This window comes from Corvus cornix, chromosome 26, assembly GCF_000738735.6.
Source record: "Corvus cornix cornix isolate S_Up_H32 chromosome 26, ASM73873v5, whole genome shotgun sequence".
NCBI lineage: Eukaryota > Metazoa > Chordata > Aves > Passeriformes > Corvidae > Corvus > Corvus cornix.
In genome coordinates, this window is record NC_046354.1 from 4,281,233 (window position 1) to 4,299,533 (window position 18,301).

The following is an 18,301-nucleotide window of genomic DNA, read 5'->3' on the forward strand; positions in this document are numbered from 1 at the left end:
CGGGATATTCCCGGGTGCTGCTGGAGGAAGCCCTGCGAAGGCTCGGGATATTCCCGGGCCGTGCGGCTCCTCCGGCCTCGTGCAGGTTCGCGCCTCGCACCGGGGCGAGGTTTGGCACAGCCGAAGGTCCTCAGGGCGGCCCGGCCCTACCCGAGCCCAGGGGTTGTCCTGGCGCGGGGGAATCTGCCCTCTTTCTGTCAAACTTAATTTAGGCCTGGTTGGGACACAACAAAAGCAGCTTGTTTGCAGGGCAGGGTCCTCCTTCCCGGCTGCTGTGCACTCCGCAGGCGCTCGGAGCCATGAAAGCCACCCCTCCTCCTTCACCAAATTTTTCCTCCTCTTCCCCCCTGCCCAGCCTCTCTGCTCCTCCTCCTTTCTCTGAAAAAGACCCTTTTTCAGTGAGTGACACATGGCCCTACAGTAAAACCTTCGAACTGGCCACAAAGCACCCACATGCCTCGATTGCCTCCGTGACCCACCAGCCTGCACTGGCTGTATCAGCTGTGCTCTGGGGACATTCCCAAAATTGCCTTACCCACCAGGATGGTGACAGCCTCCCAGAGATGTTGGCCTCAGCATTTCACATCTTCCTGACCCTGCAGGGAGCTGTGTGGCCTCATGCACCCTGGTTTGGTGGCTGGGACCCTGGGGTCCAGTCCTGGATCTTGCTGCTTTTGCCGTTTCCACAACACCCCACGGTTGGTTTGGCAGCTGAAATTCCCATATTGTGGAGCTCAGGGCAGTCAGGCATTCGTGGGGTCTGACCCCCAAAATGTGCCAGGATGGTCTCTTCAGCAGTGTGTGGACACAGCAGGTTACATTCAGACCCTTAATTCCAGTGAAAAGGCAGCACTCATCAGTCCAGCTTTTCCCTTGCAGATTATTTGTATAAAGAGGGGCTGGGGTGAAACTAGACCTTTCCCAATTTGCTCCCAATCCCTATTGCTTTCCTGTAAAAATGTGGTGGAGAGCAAATGTAAAAAAATCTCCAAAAACCCACTGAAGCTCCTGTAAGCAGCCTGAGAGGAAAAAAAGTCTGAACTCAAGCAAGGCTCTTCTGACGTGTCCTAAGCAAAACATCTGGCACCCCTGGAAGAGCCGTCCAGCCAAGGGACACAGCTGTTTTATTCCATGCAGCTCACAGCAAAACAGGGCTCGTGCTTCCAGAACATGGCTCAGCAGAAAGGGCGAATTCTTGAAAGGGGGAGTCAGATCTTTCTGCTGTTTATTGCCTCTGAATCCCCAGTTTGCTCTCAGGCTGCTCTGGTGTGAGCTCTGCTCCATCTCCTGGCAGGAGACCAGGAGCTTTGCTCCAAGGCTGGAGCCTCGTTCAGCTGCTGTAACCCCCAGCAGGCAGCAGGGCCACTCTGGATTTGCACAGACATTCCTCACAGCAGGATCAGGCCCCCAGGTTTGTCGAGGGTGGCTCTGGGAAATTTCCTTTCCTTAAAAGGACCAAGTTTGGCCAAGGCAGAGTTTGAATTGTGATTTCCTTTTTTCTTTTTCCTCTTTTTTTTTTTTTTTTTTTTCTTTTGTAATGCCCTAGAACTAAGAGCAAAATTTACATTGTGGGAACTGCCTGATTTACAGCTGCAGAAAATGATGAGCTCTGTGTCTCCACGGGCCAGACCTGAGGGGAGAAGCTTCCCCCATGCTGGACCATCCATGTAAGCAGCTTCACCACTCCAGCAACCACTTCTGGTGGGGAAAGAAGGGGTAAAAGGCAATGAGACTAATTTGACCTCTGTGGGCTTCACCCTCAGCCTTTCCACTAATTGTTCCAAGGGATTTGGGGGTACAAGTTTCATGAGATCCTTGTAGAAGCCCATCCAAGGGAGAGCTGATGCCGGCAGCCTCGTGCACCATGGGGAAGATGGTGTCCAAACACATCCAGATCTGATTCACCCTCTGTACCACCCCACAGCTGGGCCTCAGAAGAATCAATACCATTTATTTTTCTCCCTGCAGTGTTTTTCTCTCTCTGACACCTCTCTCAGTCCCTAATTTCTCTCTAGCTTTTTTCTGTGGTACTGGTTTTTTATGTTGGAGTTGCTCGTAGCTACTGTTTAACTTTGGTGATAATTGGCTGCTGTGAAAGGTGAGGTCTGGGAGGACAAAGCTAGGAGGTGACCAGTTTGTTATTGCAGGGTTGCTCATGGGCACTGAGCTGTGCTGTCTGGCTCTGCAGCTGGAAAGCCCATGAAACACGCAGGGTTGGCATGCTAAGGTTGCTCTCCAGATAGTCCTGGCCACAGAAAACGTAAGAGAAGCAGCCCAGCAAAGGACACAACCAACACACTGTGTGAGGTGAGATCTGTGGAGTCAGAAAGGAGGGGGTTGTGTTGTTGAGGTGAAGGCAACCAAATATCCCCCTGTTCTGGGAGGTCTGTGGGGTGGTAGCTTCATGTGAACCTCTCCTGCTCATTCCCGCACCAGTGCTTTTCTCTTCTCTGGTTGCTGCCAGCACATCATCATCCTGCTGGGCTTGGGACACCCAGCCCAAGGGAGGTGGCCATGCATCCCAGGCTCATGCAGGACTGGGCAGGAGGTTTCTTCTCATCTGCAAGACCATGACACACATTGTGCTTCCTCCTCTTCCTCCTCCCCGCAGCTTGAGGGCTCTGCAGGGCAGCCACAGCCACCTTCATCTCAATCTTCAGGTCTGGTTTGGACTCACAGGATGGTCCACGCTGGTGTTTTAGTGCCAGGCGTGGAGACCTGAAGTGGCTTTGCAAGGCCTGGGAGGTTCTGTGAGTAACACCAAGAATTCAGGGAGTGATTCTCCCATCCTTCAGTCTTGGTTTGCTTGGCACTGGGCATCGGCTCTGATGAGGGGAACAGAGGTTGCAGGGGCAGCACTCCTGGCATGTGGAGCCAGAGCGAATCTGGATGGGGAGCAGGAAGCAGGATGGGAGCAGGCACAAAGATGGGAGCAGGCTAATTTGCTTGCATCAAGTTTGACAACAGAAACGTGAGCTCAGGCTGGCAGTGGAGGCGCCCTGGGCATGCAAGGAGAGAAGGTCCCAACAGCCCAACTCAGAGAAACAACTTGGGTTACAGTTTTCCAAGCAGAAAACTCCTCACATAGAGACTCCACCAAAAGTCAGGGCAGGTGCTGATGCCAACGTGATCAACAGCTTCAGTTTCTGCACATCTGCTCCCAGAACTCCTGTTTGTGGGAGAAGGATTGGGCTCAGACCCTTGGATCTGAGCAGCCCCACAGGGAGGATGCCTGGGATCATCCCTCCAGCTGCTGTGCTTTGGGAGCACATCAGTGCCTCTGAAGAGAGCTGGGATGAATGCAGGGGGACATGGATTAAAGTGTCCAGAAGGGCTTTGCTCCTTTCTCCAAGGTGGCACTGCAGAAAATCCAAGCAGGTGATGAAACCTGACCACTCAGCACGTTTCAGTCTCCCAGATATAAGAATACAGATGAGGTTTCCAAAATCACCTCCCAATTCAGTCTGGCCAGTCATCCTACAGCCTGCTGGGGAATTCCCTCTGCTGTTTTCAATCCACAAAACCTCCTTCTCTCCCTGTCCCCAACAGCCACGTGCTGTGAACACACACCAAACTCCACCCCAGGAGCGGCTGCATCTCAGCAGAGATGTGGAGACACACAGAGTGATGTGTCAAACCCCGACAGTCTTTGTTGTTCACCTTGCTCTTGCTAATCCTGAAATCTTCCTGGCTCTTCAGAGAGGCAGCAGCAAAAGAAGAGCCTGGCAAAAAAACCTCACAGAGTAGGGAAAGTTGAGCTGATGGAGCCTGGCTGTGCTGGAGCTGGCAGCGAGGATCTGCCCCTGACCTGCGGCTGGATCCAGCCGTGCCTGAGCACGGTAGGAGTTCCCATCTGGATCTCAGCTTTGCAGTCCGGGCCCTCCCCTGCTCGGGGGATTAGCGGAGATGCGGTTCCCAGGGCGGGGGAAGGGGCTAATGAACAGAGACAGGATAACGAAGCAGGTAAGGGCTTCCTGTACTTTAGGGCTCAGGAGGAAATCCTGCAGTTGGTGAATCTGGATACGATTAGTGTCCATTTCTCCCAGTGTAATCAACCCATCTGTTCATCCTTGCGCATCAGCCGCGCACGCCCCATTGCAGGCAGATGCCTCCCGGGCACTGTTTTCATCCCTGTCTGCCACGGCCACTCCAGGCACGCTGAGAACAAGGCTCGCTCTGAGCCTGGCAGCGCCTGCTCCGCTCCCCGCCGGGCTCGGCAGCCTGGGCCGGGCTGGGGCAGTCCCGGGGGAGCTGCAGCCAACAGGATCCCAGCAAACAGCGGGACCCAGCCCAGGAAAAGCCTCTGCTCTGGGGGGAGGGCGGCTTCTCCAAAGGGCTTTGAGCAGTTCAAAGGGATCGCTGTGACACACAGATAAGTTCAGCTTTCCAGACTCTGCCTGCTCATCGCAGCTCAGCTTTACCACAAGCAGGTAAAGGTGGATTATGTTTGGCTGCCTGGCTTTAAAGCCTTGTTCATCCCGTGGGATCCTGAGCACAGGACACACGGTCCCCTTATGGTCGGGGAAGGGACTGGGCTCTCAGTTCTGCTCCGTAAGAACACTGGTAAAGTTGGTAGGTGCTGGTGCAGGATCCTGAGGGTTCATTTCAGTTTCTTTTCCTTGGCAGTTTTGTCCAACTGTGCAAAAAACATGTGACAGCCCTGCAGTGGGCTACAAACATCAGGTAATGCACCAGCCTGGGCTGAAATGAAATCAAAAGAGGAGCTGGTATGTGGATCAATGTTTTTTTGTAGTGCAGTGGCTCAAGCGTGTGTGGTCCTTTAGGGTCTTCTGAAAGGTCGAGCTTGGTGACAGGGTTGGGACAAAACTACAGGTTACAATTCCCAGTCCTGGTGTCCTGTACACCCAAAGGGTGTCAACCTCCACTTAAACAGCTCTTCCTGGTGGTCACTGGAGTGTCCTGAGGGACCTGTCACACCAAGTGCTGTCCACATAAAGATGGTCCCTACCTTGGGGAGTTTACGTGCCCAGCCCAGTCCTGCCCCGTGTGCAGCGTTCAGGGATCCAGGCACCTGAGCTCCTGCCATGTGCTGAGTGCCAAAGTGTCACTACAGCCAGGAACAATGTCAGGAATGCAGCACAGGTTAAACATTTCATTTGCTTTCAAGGGCTACTTGTTGCTTCATTTCTAAATGCAGCCTGTCCTCAGCCCCTGTTTTATTGCTCCAGGCTGCTCTTCATGTCCTAAATCTTCTGATTTTTGTTTGGTTTGGAATGCACTGATTTACCATAAGGAATAAATGAAAAGCAAAAGAAAACAGCAGTACCTGTTTTCATAGGCCCTACATTGTTCCGTGCTCTGCTGCTACTGAAATAGGAGTGATAAATCCCACTCCCTGGACAGAGGTTTTTTTGGGTGGTGGCTGTGTGCAAACAAGGCCGGGGAAGATAAACAAGCAGAAAAAAAATTGGGTTTTAGGAAATGACAGTTGAGGATGGTCAATCAACTGATGGGTCAAAGCCAACACAAGACCATCAATTAGCAAAGCCATATTGATATTGTTTCTCCAAAACATTTTTGCATCCACAGAGAGGGCCGAGAGCTGGATCTGTGGTCAAACTTGGCTGCAGTTAGGGATCTGTACAGTTTCTATGTTGCAAAGGGGGAGTTTTAGAAAGGATTCTGCCTGTAGAAAATATGTCCACAGTTCCAGAAGGGCTCAGCCAAAAGGGTGATGAAAATCTGTCTGTTGGTGTCATCGTCAGAACTGCTGGAGGTGGGAACATTTGCTAATCTTGCTTATTTTAGGGGCCCTGCTTGCAGAAGCAGTTCAGTTCTGAAAATGCAGCTCTGAAAACTCAGCTCTTAAGAACCTCATACAATACATGCCTCAGACTAGACTAAAGAGGGATGAATTTTTCAGACTGTAGGTTCTTGCCTGCCTAATTATGATTTTCAGCTTCTTACAATTCAGTCTTTGCATTGTATAAATGTGATGCAGAAGAAATAGCTGTGACATTGCCTGGCATTTTCTGTTCCAGCTGGGGAGGAACCAGCTAAACCTGCAGGGTTTCAGAGCTCGCAGAGCTGGTGTGGAAGGAGAATTTAGTTCCACGTTTGGAAATCAAACTCAGTTCCCTGAGTAATCTAAACCGTCTCAGTTTCTCTTCCTTCAGCCCCCCCCCAGGCCTGGGGACAGTGTCATTCTCAAGGGGTAACTTTGGCACCCTGATGCAGTGCAGGGTTGAGCAGGATTGTATTCATACCAAACATGAATTCAAGGCAAACAACCTTCATCAGCCTCTACTGGAACCTTTCAGTAGGTTAAAATCTCCACTATGGGTTTTGACATCCCTGTTCAGTTGCCTCAATAGACACATAAGGCGCCTGAAGCTGGACAAAATGGCTTTTGGATGAGCTCAGGACTGGCCAAAGTCTCAAGTGGTTTGGCTTGCAGGATTCATGGCAGCTGCACCTCCAAATCCAGCCTGGGATGGGTTCCAGTGATATGGAAAGTGAAGCCATCTCTCACTTCAGTGGACAGAGAGTTCTCTGCCACCATCCAGCTTCTGGAAGAGAGAGGAGAAACTGCGCTGGGTGTGAGCAGAGCTCCAGAGCAGGGTGGGATGTGGGTCACAGACTGCTGGGCACGTACTGAAAAGATCAGCAATATTGTCAAAAACCCTGGCTTGGGGTTTTTCTGTGTTTCCTTGGTCTGGAGCCCCAGAGCTCCATCGGCAGCTCCATCTTCATCTGTGGTGGGAGAATCGGGCAGGAAAGAGCTTGGGTGGACTCCGGCCGTTGTGCTTCGAAAGTGCTGTGCCAACAGTATGAATAATGTATAGGAGTTCAATTCTTCTCTCCCTGGCCGAGGGCAAGGTGTCCCAGCTGATAAGAACTGGGAGCCCAGTCTTGTTAAAGCCAGTATTAGACTTAGACCTTCATGAGATCCACTGCCTCAAGCAATTCCATTGCTCAAAGCACATTCGGTTAATTAGTACATTAACTAATAACCTTCTCAGCATCCCAGGTAGGGAATATCTGTCTCCCAAAGGAGGAAACAGAGGCAAAGTGACTCACTAAGACTGGATGCAGGAGCTTAGCTGTTAAGTCTGTTTTTTCCCATCCCAAATTATTTTGTTGTTGCTGCTGCTGCCTTATGCACATAAATTCCCTGAGACAGAAATGGAGGAGTCCTAAAAACTCCCGAGGGAGTGCTCAGGCCAGTGAGGGAAGGTACCACTGGACAAACCTGAGAAGAACTGAATCCATCCCAATACTCAGAGGAGGCAATTTGCTTCACCCACATGCACCAACCAAGGAGTGAAACCAAAACCACTTCTCCTTATTTTCAAGGAAAGTTTTTCTCACCACCTTGGCTTTTCACTCACATTTTCATCTACTCTGAATTTCATGAGCAAATGGCCAATGTGGGGAGGAGAGAGCACACGAGGAATGACAGTGGGGCTGTGTTTGTACAGGCTCGCTGGGGTGTGATCAGAGCAGAAGGATAAGGCCTGAAGAGATTCAAACGAACAGCCAGAGGGGAAACGCTGATGCTGAGGAAGTTGTTCGACTCCAACACATGATGATGAGCAGCTGATTTCCACAGCTTTGCTACGTGGTTGGAAAAAACCCTGAGCTGAAGCACAAGGGTAGAGTTCTTTGGCTTGCAAGACCCATGACAGCACCACAGACCCTTTCTCACGAGCCCTGATCCCCAACAGAAAGGGGAGGCTTATTCTCTGCACCCAGCTCTGACCTGAAGGCGTTCCATGCTCTACCTACTCTCAAATGAGAATTCTCAGCAGCAAGGATATGTGTGCAGAGGAATGAGAACCAACTCCTGCATGCAGGGATACATCCCTGGGGAGGAGAATCTCACGGGGTTTAATTATGGGGCCACGTGCCTGATCAGTCTGCTGGCTTCCAACCAGCCCAGGCAGCCACAGCCCTCCTCAACACTGGAATGTCAAGGGAGTGCCTTGAATGAGGGACCTGGTGAGGTCACAGAAGCAGAAGGCACCGAAGCAAGTGGCCTGTCCTGTAGGAGGGACTCCTTTCATGACCACAGTTTAATCTACCACCAGTTTACTGAGCCCACAGCAGCCCAGATTGGAGGCTACAAAAATATCCCCGTTCAGCAAATCCTCCCTTGTCCTTTGTGAAGCTCCAGCATTTTAATCATGTTCACACCTCCCTCTCCTGACACAAACCATCTCAGCTCCCTCCCAGGTCCACAAAACCTGTGCATTCCTGGTCTCATTCCCATGCTTACACGTCAGACACCCTCCCCTCTATAAGCTTCCCAAACATCCCCCTTTGCTTATTCTCTGTATTCCCATCTTTCCCCCATGCACCCCCATTTGACTAAGATTTATGGAATAACCAGCTAGAGCCGAGGTGCTACGTGCAATTTTGGGTGTGCTACTGGTAGATTCAGCAATCCCAGCCCTGTGCATATCCCCAGTTCCATATTTCTCCATCTCAGGACCACCAGGAAGGTGCTGCTGATGCAAGGGGCCCTGTTATTGGGGAAGGCAAAACACCCCATTTTGTAAGCGTGTCTTGTAAATGTGTCTTGTAAATGTGTCTTGTCCTGCTCTGTTCACTTTCACTCGGAATAAGGGTCAAAAGAGAGTTCCCCAGGTTGTCAGGGGGTTTCTAGAAGAGATTATTGGTGCCAGAGCAGCTGAAATTTGGTTTCAATTTTAGCTTCAGCCTGACATGCTGCATGTGGCCATTCCTGATCTGTTCCTATATACATCCAGAGCCCTTTGGTCATCATTCTCCAACCTGTCTTGCTGGTTTTCCTGGGAGAATATTACACAAGAAAGTCACTGTTCTCTCCATGCAAAGACATTTTCAAGCAAGCCTTGTCTTCCCAAAGCCTAGTAAAATAAACCAGACTTGGATCTCTCAAATACCTTCAAATTTCCCAGGCTTTAAGTTTAAATCAAAGTGCACAAACCTACCTGTGGGGTCACGTGGCTCCACATAAAACCCATACCAGAAATCAGGATACCCTGAGCAGGCTCTCAGTGGAGTTTGTTACAGGTGATGCTTATTTTCAGGGACATTTTAATAAGCCTAATCAATCACAGCAAATTACTAATAAATCCATAACCATTTTCACCTGAAGATCTTAGGTTACTTTACCAGAAATTGGTGAGGATCAGGTAGGGAGGAATAGGGGTTGTTAAAAAAATCTTAAAGATTTAACCTTTTTCACAGGATAATTCAAGGTGTTGCCATTATGATTCTGCTCTGAATTATTCTGCAGAGAAATTACCCTCCCCACTGACTCGAGAAAGCTGAGCAGGTCCAGCTGCCTGTACTTAAATTTATCCCATGTGAATACAGCACAAAGTGCCTCATCTATTGACAACCTTCCTTACAGGATTTTCCTACAGGTCCTGTAACAGCTTCAAAGCTGTGCTGCCTTTTGGCATTTCCAGTTCCCTATATCCTTAAGGGATAGGACTTGTAATGGGGAGATCTTACCAGTCCTAAATCCTGGGAATACTCCTGATTTTCATGGCTTGTCCCACCTACAGAAGCAGAAAGCCCAGGGGTGTTTGATTTGTGTCCTCCTAAGTGTCTTCCCATGCCAGGTACTCCCAAACAGGTTTGTCAGGTGTTTGCCTTGCTCTAAAAACCTCTCATTGGTTTTGGTCAGGATTTGGAGGAACATAACATCTGTGGTGGAGGGTGGGATTCATCTGTGTGTCTTGTTGGATGCTAACTGAGACTTCAGCCCTGTGCTTTTGGGAGAAGAGGGTCCAGTGAGAGGCATCTCCGGTTCCTCAAGCCATGGGTGCATTGCTCGGATGGGCAGCTGTGGTGCTGCTCTGTGGAAGGGCAGGAAGGTAAAAGTCTTGGAGCTCACGAGGCTTTTTGTGGGCACAAGGTCCTGCTGGAGAGAGCCCCTGTTTCTGAGGCAGGCTCATCCTGACAGGAGCGAGCAAGGAAAGCTCGCACCACTGTTCCCGCGGGTGCCGTTGGGATCCGTGTTGTAGAGGCCACGCTGTCCCCAAGGCCGGGTTCCTCTCCCCCTCCCTGCGGGTGTTATTTACACCATTTCCTGCCCAGGGAAGTTCAGGAGTTTGACGTTACTGGGTTGGTTTCCGTTCTCCTGCCCGGCTCCCTTCAGGAGCTCTCGCAGAGCCCGGCAGCAGCCGGGCCGGACCCTCTGGGCGGGATGGAGGTGCCAGCCAGGCCCAGGAAGGGAAGTGTAACCCGTGTCAGGCCAGACAACTCAGGCTCGACCGGCTTGGGAGGGATGGAAAACCAGCCCCGTGTCCATCCCTCCGGCTCAGTCCTGCCGTGGGACTGGACGGGGCCGGCAGGAGGAAAGAGGACACGCCCGGGCATGGCTGCAGAGCTTTTGGGCTCCTGCCGAATTGACGCCCTCCCTTCTCCCCCCTCATCCTTCCCGCCTGGCCTGCGTCTCCCCTCCCTTCCCTTCTCCCTCCCATCCCGCAGCAAACAAAATGGCTGCTCCATGGCCATTTTGTTTCCCGTCTGGAAGGGGGAAGCCGGGACGCTGGGACTTGGCTCTTTTTTGGAGGCTGCGGCCATGTCCGAGCCCAACTCTCCCGTCTCTACGTGGCACCAGCTGTAGCAAGAGAGAGAAAGGGGAAAAAAAAGAGAAAAAAAAAAAAAAAGGACATTTTGGAACGAGACCAAAGGCAGAGGCAGAGAGTGGGTAGTTTTGGCGTATGTTGAGCACTGAAAATGCCTGGAATTGCCAAACTGAGCTTTTGTATGAGCAGCGTAAGGGCTACTCGGTGCACGCAGAGCCGCGGGGCTGCACGGAATAGCCGGATGGAAAGGTTTGTTCGCTATATTCAATAAAACAGCCCTCCTTTCTTCTGGATTTATAAAGTACCAGAGAGCACTGTTGTCTTAATTTGTTTTTGGACGGGCGGATGGTTTTACACATCGGCTTGGTATGACCAGAGCCGGTCGTTGCCGGACGGTATCATTTTAACCTGTTGTGTGTCCTCTTGTTTTTGGTGCATACGGGATCTGACCTTTCCACTGAGCTGGCACTGCCTGGATTTAGCTGATGTAATCCGGAGGATATTTTTTTAGGGATTTTTTGTTTATTGCCTTCTTGCCTTGAAAGTTTTCATCTCAGGAATAAAAACATCTTAATTTAAATATTTAAAGCAATAGCTGTTCTTGGCTTTTTAAGCCCTTGCTTTTCTCCCAAGGCTGGAGCTGTGCTGTGCTCACAAGCTGTTCACTGCACTCTGTGTGTATCCTGCACACGTTAAGGTGTGATACACAACAGAAACACCATCAACAGGAACACGCCTTGAAAGTTTAAAGGAACTTGGTGGCGTTACCATAAAATTCTGCGCAGAAGCGGGGCAAAAACACCAGAACATGCGCCAAATAAAAGTGATTTTTTTTTTTTTAAGTGATTCTGCATTTCCTTCAGTAGCCTGGATGTCTTGGCATTAGTAGCCACGTCGCTTTGTTCGTGGACACTCTGAGGAGCAGATCCCTGCCCTGTGGCACGGGGAGGATCAGGCTCTGATAAGGTGTTGGAATGATCGTCCTGCCGTTCCTTGAGTGGCTTTCCAGACATGTGGAGAGAAGCAGACCCTTCCAGAGCGGAGCTGGGAAGGAGAGCAGAAAGAGGTGAAAAGGCTTTTCTTGCACAGAAAGGTATTTGATTTGCCTCCATATCCCCTTGGCTTGTTTGCAAACAGACAATAGAGAGAGTGGCAGGGCCACGGTGGTCCCGGAGCCGGGGCTGCTCAGGCGGGCGCTGGGCGGGTGCTTCACGGTGCAAATTTAATTATTTGGTCAAAATCTATGTTAGAGGTAGACATTACCTGCACACCTTTTATGAGCAGCTTATGAACTGAACATTGAGAGGGAAAACAGTATTAATAGAACAGTTTTATAGAGTGTTACAGAAAAAGAAATCTTCTTTCTTTAGATTTTTGAGTTAACCTATAGAATCGAGTACAGAACAGGTAAAAATAAGCCTGAAGGATATTTTTTACCTCTTATTTTTAGTATTTAGTGAAATTACTCTGTGAAATATCAGTAGCGCCTGTCTTTTATGAAAAAAATTTTGCTTCAGGAGACAGTAAATTATATACAAATTTATAAGGAAAATACACAAACGTTTAGAAAAACCGTGACCCTTATGGCCACCTCTAATAATGCGTTTAGGAAGGGTTAATAAAAGATAAGTCATATAACAAGCAGGTTACAGATGCCTGCACTATAGATGACAGGATCAGATTCATTAATAATGATCCAGATGTTTAGAAACATCTGATAGGACTCAACCCCGAAGTGATGAGCAGCTATTTATAAAGATACCTGCTAATTGTTTAATGATAAATGCGATGACAAAGTTGATGTGAAATGCTCCCTATGTCATTAAAAGTGTGTGGAGTAAAAGCATTGCTGAGAGACAGGGGCGGTTGCAGGATTGAACTGTAAATATTTTTACTTCCATTTCTCTTTCCCTCTTCACGGTACCTTTGATTAACTATTTCAAAGTGTGCTATTTAATATTGACTTTAGGATGGGGTGTTTGGGAAGATGGTTGGCCTTGCTTTGCTGAGAGGTTTGCCTGGCCTGGGAGAAGTTACAAACAACTTGTCTTCATGGCTAGTTTGGCAAATGTCATTTTTTATTGCTTTCCCATGGCACAGGGTGTGTCCAAGATGGGTTTTTGGTCTGTTTTCTGCTTTTCTTGTGAGCGGGTTCCTCACTGCTGCCAGGATAAGCAGCTCCAATCGGCGCTGTGGGTCCCCACAATGTTGGGGAATTATTGAAAACCTTCCACGCTTCTTTTGGCTTATTTTGGGTTTGATTTTTCAATTTTTTTGGGTCTGTTTGGTTTTTATTTTGCCATCCCTGCCAGGTTGGGAGGACATGAAGCCAAGGGAACAAAATGGCCACACTCGGCCATTTTGTGCCAGTGCCGCTGTTCCAGGGAGTCGGGGCCGGTTCTGCCCCAGCTCCAGGAGGCTGAAAATCCTCTTGGAGATTCAGGGTCCTGATTTCCCACTGAGAAGCCCTCCCTGTCCCCCCGGCATGTTTTGGCACTGACACGGGACCGCGGCTTCACAAAGGCTGAAAGCGGTGTCTGCTTTTAAAGCAGAGACTTTGTTGTTTTATGGTTTCCTCCTCCCCCCTCCTCCATTTCATTCAGTGCTCCTTAATAAACCAGATCAGCTCCTCAAAGCTTCGGAGCCTTTCCAGCTCCTCTCCGAGGTGGGCTCCTTTTAAACGCAGATACTTGGCTGTGCTCAGGAATCTCTGGCGTGAAGATGCTTCAAAATTTGGGGGGCATCATCTTGGGTTTTCTGCTGGGGTCATCACAAGCCACCCGGAGCCCTGTTAAATGAGGAGCAGTTTAGGTCACCTCTTGATCCCAAAAACAAGTCTGAAAGCTGGACTGGAAATGCCATTTTTATTCCAGCCTGGAGGATCTTGCTGTGAAAAAACATACTCTGTATCTGCCAATTTTCCCCACACCTCCAAGCACCTGTAGACAATGGGACCATGTAGTGACACACTCTGCACAGGACCTTCGTGCTTGCAGAAACCAATCAAGTGTTTTTGTAAAAATCAAATCTGACCAATTTTGAGGGAATCCATATGAATCTGGACAGTGAAAATTACAGGGCCACTGCCTTAAGGCCTGCACAGAAAATGCTGTTTTTCAAAGAGGTCCCGTTCTTGGCAATCAAATATCCAAAAATCTTCCAAAACTGGGTTTAATCTCAGAAGGCAGTGAGAGGCTTTGGGTGTGGGCCTCTGACTCCTACAGACCCTGTTGGATATTTTATCCAGAATTTTGCATAGCTACATCACATCCAGGCAAATTTGGGCACATGTCCTTCCTTCCTCATCTTTTATCTTGATGGTTTAGACCTCGGGCCATGAGGAGAGGTTCCTGTCATTGCAATTTGTGTAGGACAAACAAGTGTGACAGCGATACTAAGGATAGGATGCTCTTAGTCATCCTTACTGGGCATAAAAAAAACCCCTGTTTGATCCATAAATCCTCCTGTTTGACTCCTTTCTTCACAGATCCTGCTAAAATCAGGATTCCAGAGTCAGCAGCTGGGTATTCCCAATACCTTTACTCATTAAGACAATTATTATAATTAAGTCTTCTGTTTTCAGGTTTACTTATAGAAGTCAGAGGGGATTTTTTTTCTCTCTCTCCATGTATAATTACATCTATGTGAACTCAGAGTTATTTAATGTAATTTCCCACCAACAGTTTGAGATTGGCCCAAATGCCTGTTGTCTGCAATGGTATCAAAAGTGACCTTTTGCATGCCTGCCTGATACATCTGGTTTATGTGCTTAAAGTAATATAAGCCACCAGATAGGGAATCAGGAAAAATTGTTCCTCCCGGTCAGTTGCTAAAAGTCTTTGGAGAAGATGAGCATCCTCTGCCTCTATGCATCACTCAGGAATCACCTGGACCACCCTCCCAGTCCCTGACTAGTGCAGCATCCACTGGCTTTCTTGCCACCCTCCTGCTCGATGCTTGTGGCAGCAGCTTAATTTTTGGGAAGCTGAAACACTTTAGTCTAAACTAACCCTTCTGTCCCCAAGGAGCTGAGCAGTGACAGACCTGATGGACCCTTGGGCCTGGCTGTAACCTCACTGAAGCTCTGGCTGGTGTTGCATGTGCTGAGAAGGGATGTGCAACCCCTGTGCATCTCTTTCTAAGCTGATAAAAATGGCATTTCCCATCAGGAGGCTGTTTGGGATGCACTTGGCACCGGGGATGGGCCGGGCACTTCAATGCTGTAGGAACCAGTCCCACCATGTTGGGTTTTTGACGTTGTTCATACCCTGTCACACCAGGAGAGGCCTGGGCCAGATGGTCCAGCACAGTGGGTCATTCCCTGTGAAGGATCAGTTTGTCAAAGGAAATTAAGAGAATTACCTGGACTGTGTTGAATGCCAGTGAGGAGAGCCTGTGGAGAGCTCTGGAAGAGGGCACTTCCCAAACCTTGCTGCAAAGATACTCTTGTACCCGAGGCCATCCTAAACTCTCACAAGGATTCCACTACAGCAGTTCACCAAAGCTTTGGGAATATTTAGGCTGTTGCCTGGTAGCTGCAGAAGCACAAAGCATTAGGCAGCTTTTATTCCTTTGGAGATTTCTGCCTGAGCCCCCTCCTCTCCCACCACAGCACTCGGCAGACGCTTGCAGAGGTTGGGAACGGCTCCTGCTGAGCTCCCATGGGAAGTTGTCCTTTGGGTCTGTGCTGGGCTGCACATGCAGCCTGCTTGGCGTGGCTCCCTCGTCGTTAGGGCTTCCTTTAATCTCCAAGGGGAATTCTTTCTCCTTGCAAAAGAACCTCACACATTTCTTTCAAACTAGCAGATTAATACCTCGCCTCTGTATTTGGGTGTACAGAGAATGAAGAAGCCTCAGAAGGTGAGCCAAGGGCTTGGGGGGAAGCCAGTCTGTCTCGGATCCATGCTAATACTGCCTGGCTGGGCTGGAGCATTAGAGGGACAGCACGGCTGCATGTTGCACTCATTTGTTTAGGAAATAAGATCTGCCTTGATGTACTCGATACCATTACATTTGCAGCCTAAAAGCTTCCTTGTACTCAGTTATTTCTAATCTGCTCAATTCCCTGGAGTGCACAGCAGCTAAATTGATGGATTCTCTTATCTGGTCTGGCAGGTTTGTTCTAGATACGCTGTGTGTTCAGGAGGTGAGGTCAGCCTGGCTGGGTGTGCTTGGCACTGCTGCAGCTTCCCGAGAGCTCTGCTATCTCCATGTGTAGCCCGAGGTTCCAAGAGCAGGGCTGCTGCTTCTCTGCACCCTTGGGTGCATGAAGTCTGCAGCCAGTGTGATTGCCAAGCACAAGGTATAGTCCAAATGGACTGAAGGAGGTTTGAAGAAGGAGAAAGAGCTGCGGGACAAGGTTGGATATGACTCCTCTCCCCTGACATCACGAATTCTGATGATTTTTTGTGCATTTCTCTTCACAGGACCTGTGGAGCAGCCGATGCTGGGATAAGGCTCATCCCAGTGCCTGGATAAGGATCATCTCAGTGCCTTAGGCTGCCATGGTCCCAAGCTGTCCTTGAGGCTGAGGTAGTAGATTGAATAGTTGTGGAGTCCGGTCCTCCCTCTGAGCTAACTATACAATCTACTGTCTTTCCTAAGGAGACAGTCAGGTCTTCAGGTCTCCTCATCCACTTCTACACCAGGTGTGGGGGTAGGGGGTGCAAGTAAAGCAAATCCATGCCTGTGATCCGTCTGTTGTGCTCTGTGGAGGTGAGGTAGTAGGTTGTATAGTTTGGTGGGAGGGATTTGATCCCATTTCAGGTGATAACTATACAGTCTATTGCCTTCCTTAAAGAGCAGCAAAACCACCAGAGGAGCTCCCGAGGCATCGCTTCCTTTGTTGAGGATCCAAAAACGCAGCGAGGCATTGTTAAACAACTCAGTGGGTGTTTCTCTTACAGCATCCAGAATTGCATTCTTCCAGGAATTGCTTCATGCCTCAGGCACTGGAGCATGGAGCCACCTGCTTCCAGAGAACCCACCTCTCTTTAAGGTGCGAGAGAACCAGGGAAATGAGTCTGCACAGCAGCTCCCAGTGTTCAATCCTGGGTTTTTTTTGCAGGAGATGGGCTCAAGCTGTAAAGTGTTTTAAGTGTGTTGATCTTTTCTGGTCTGTCCTCAGGTCTGGAGGGGAGCAGATACTTTTGTATAAATGGGACAGATCTGAGCTCATGATTTGATTTTCTTGTGCCCAGTTCTGAAGTTTGGGTTCAGAACCAGACCCAAGGGCAAGCTTAGCCTGTGGACCCAGAGCCCTGGGAGCTGATCAGATTTGGCTGGTTGGCCCCTGCTCAGGAAGTGCGTTTTGTTTTGGATAAGTTCCCAGCCTGTCCCATGGAACAGAGTTAGAGGGTGGTTCTTTCTAATCTGATAATCCCTATCAACTGAACTCCCTCACATGCAAACCCAGGCGGGGAAGTTTAAGGCTCCTGGGTATTTACATAGGATGAGCCAATGATTCAGACTGAAAGCTTGTCCTAAAGTGGAGACAGGTAGGGAAGAGCCATGAGCCAAAAGGGAACAAGTTCTAATCCTTCTGGGTTCTCCCAGGCACCGTCACCTGACAACAGACATGCGAGAAGTCGTCACGCTTCAGAGCTCTGGCCCTTGGCAAGGGACAGGGAATTGTTAATTCTTCTCTTTCTTAGGAGCAGATGGGGCTATCCCTCTGCCATTTTCCAAAGTAAGTAGGATCAAGACCACGAGTGGAGCTGTAACATGATCAGGGCTGCATCAGGAAGGACATTTCAGGCCATTATCGTGACCATCTCACTGCCAGGGAGACGCGTGAGATCCGAGACACCAGGGAGCGAGGGCAAGCAGAGGACACCTTCTCAGATGAAGTAGGAGGGAGAGAGCAAAGAGAAATTGGAGCCCTCAAATTTCACCCTGAGCAAAGGCACAGGGAGAGCCAGACCTGGCTGCTTGGGCTGTGGGAGTCCCCAGAATGAAGCAGCTCATTTCAGGCTCCTCTGCTGGGACAGGGCGTAGCTGCAGCGAGGCTGGGACACAGCTGGTGGGTGGGGATGCTGCAGTTCCAAGCAGCGAAGGAATGCAGCCCTCTCTCCATAAATCTGGCTTTTCAGCAGTCCTGGCGACTTGCTGTGCAAAACTACAGCTTGGTCCTCTGAGCTGCATTATCATCCTCCAGCTGCTTGCTCAGGGGCAGGGCTCCCACCCGCAGATTGCTTGGAAGGTACCAAAATAGCACCACAAGCATGGGAACAGGGCGGCACATCCACTTCATCTGGAGAGGTGTCCCCTGGAAAAGAGCTAATCCCATGTGTCCCAGATGGAATCCATTCAGTCCCCCTGCATGGCACCAATACTCCTGCAGAGAATCTCAAGCAGTGGAGCTGTGTGAGCTGGAAACCATGAATAAAATATGACTGGAGATATTCTCTTGTGAAAATAAACTTGATTTGACTTTTTCAAAACAGAGTCTTTTTATTGCCCTGGAGTGATCTTGGCTGGTGAACTGGAACCTTGAGAGGGGTGGCCACTGTTCCTGACTGACCAAGATCCTGGGCGTGAGAGGGAAGCCACAGGATGAGGATGTGGGGCAGACTGAGTTGGCCAAGCAGCTGAGACCATCTGTTTTGGCTGTCAGCAGGTGCTTTCCTGACACAAATTTTCAACACAAATCCTACATGAAGCCCAACCTGCTTCCTCACCCTCAATCAGCTTCAAGGGCTGCAGGTGGGGCTTCCCTCTGCCCTGGATAGTCCTTGCTATAAACATGTTTGTAA

General features: G+C 49.6%; 1 long non-coding RNA gene across 1 annotated transcript; it reads left to right on the top strand.

The window, feature by feature from the left end:
- Positions 1-2,359: 2,359 nt before the first annotated feature.
- On the top strand, positions 2,360-17,993 carry LOC109145285. The gene is made up of 2 exons (XR_002046586.3): positions 2,360-11,640; positions 15,974-17,993. It is a non-coding gene; the product is annotated as an uncharacterized LOC109145285 (long non-coding RNA).
- Positions 17,994-18,301: the final 308 nt, after the last annotated feature.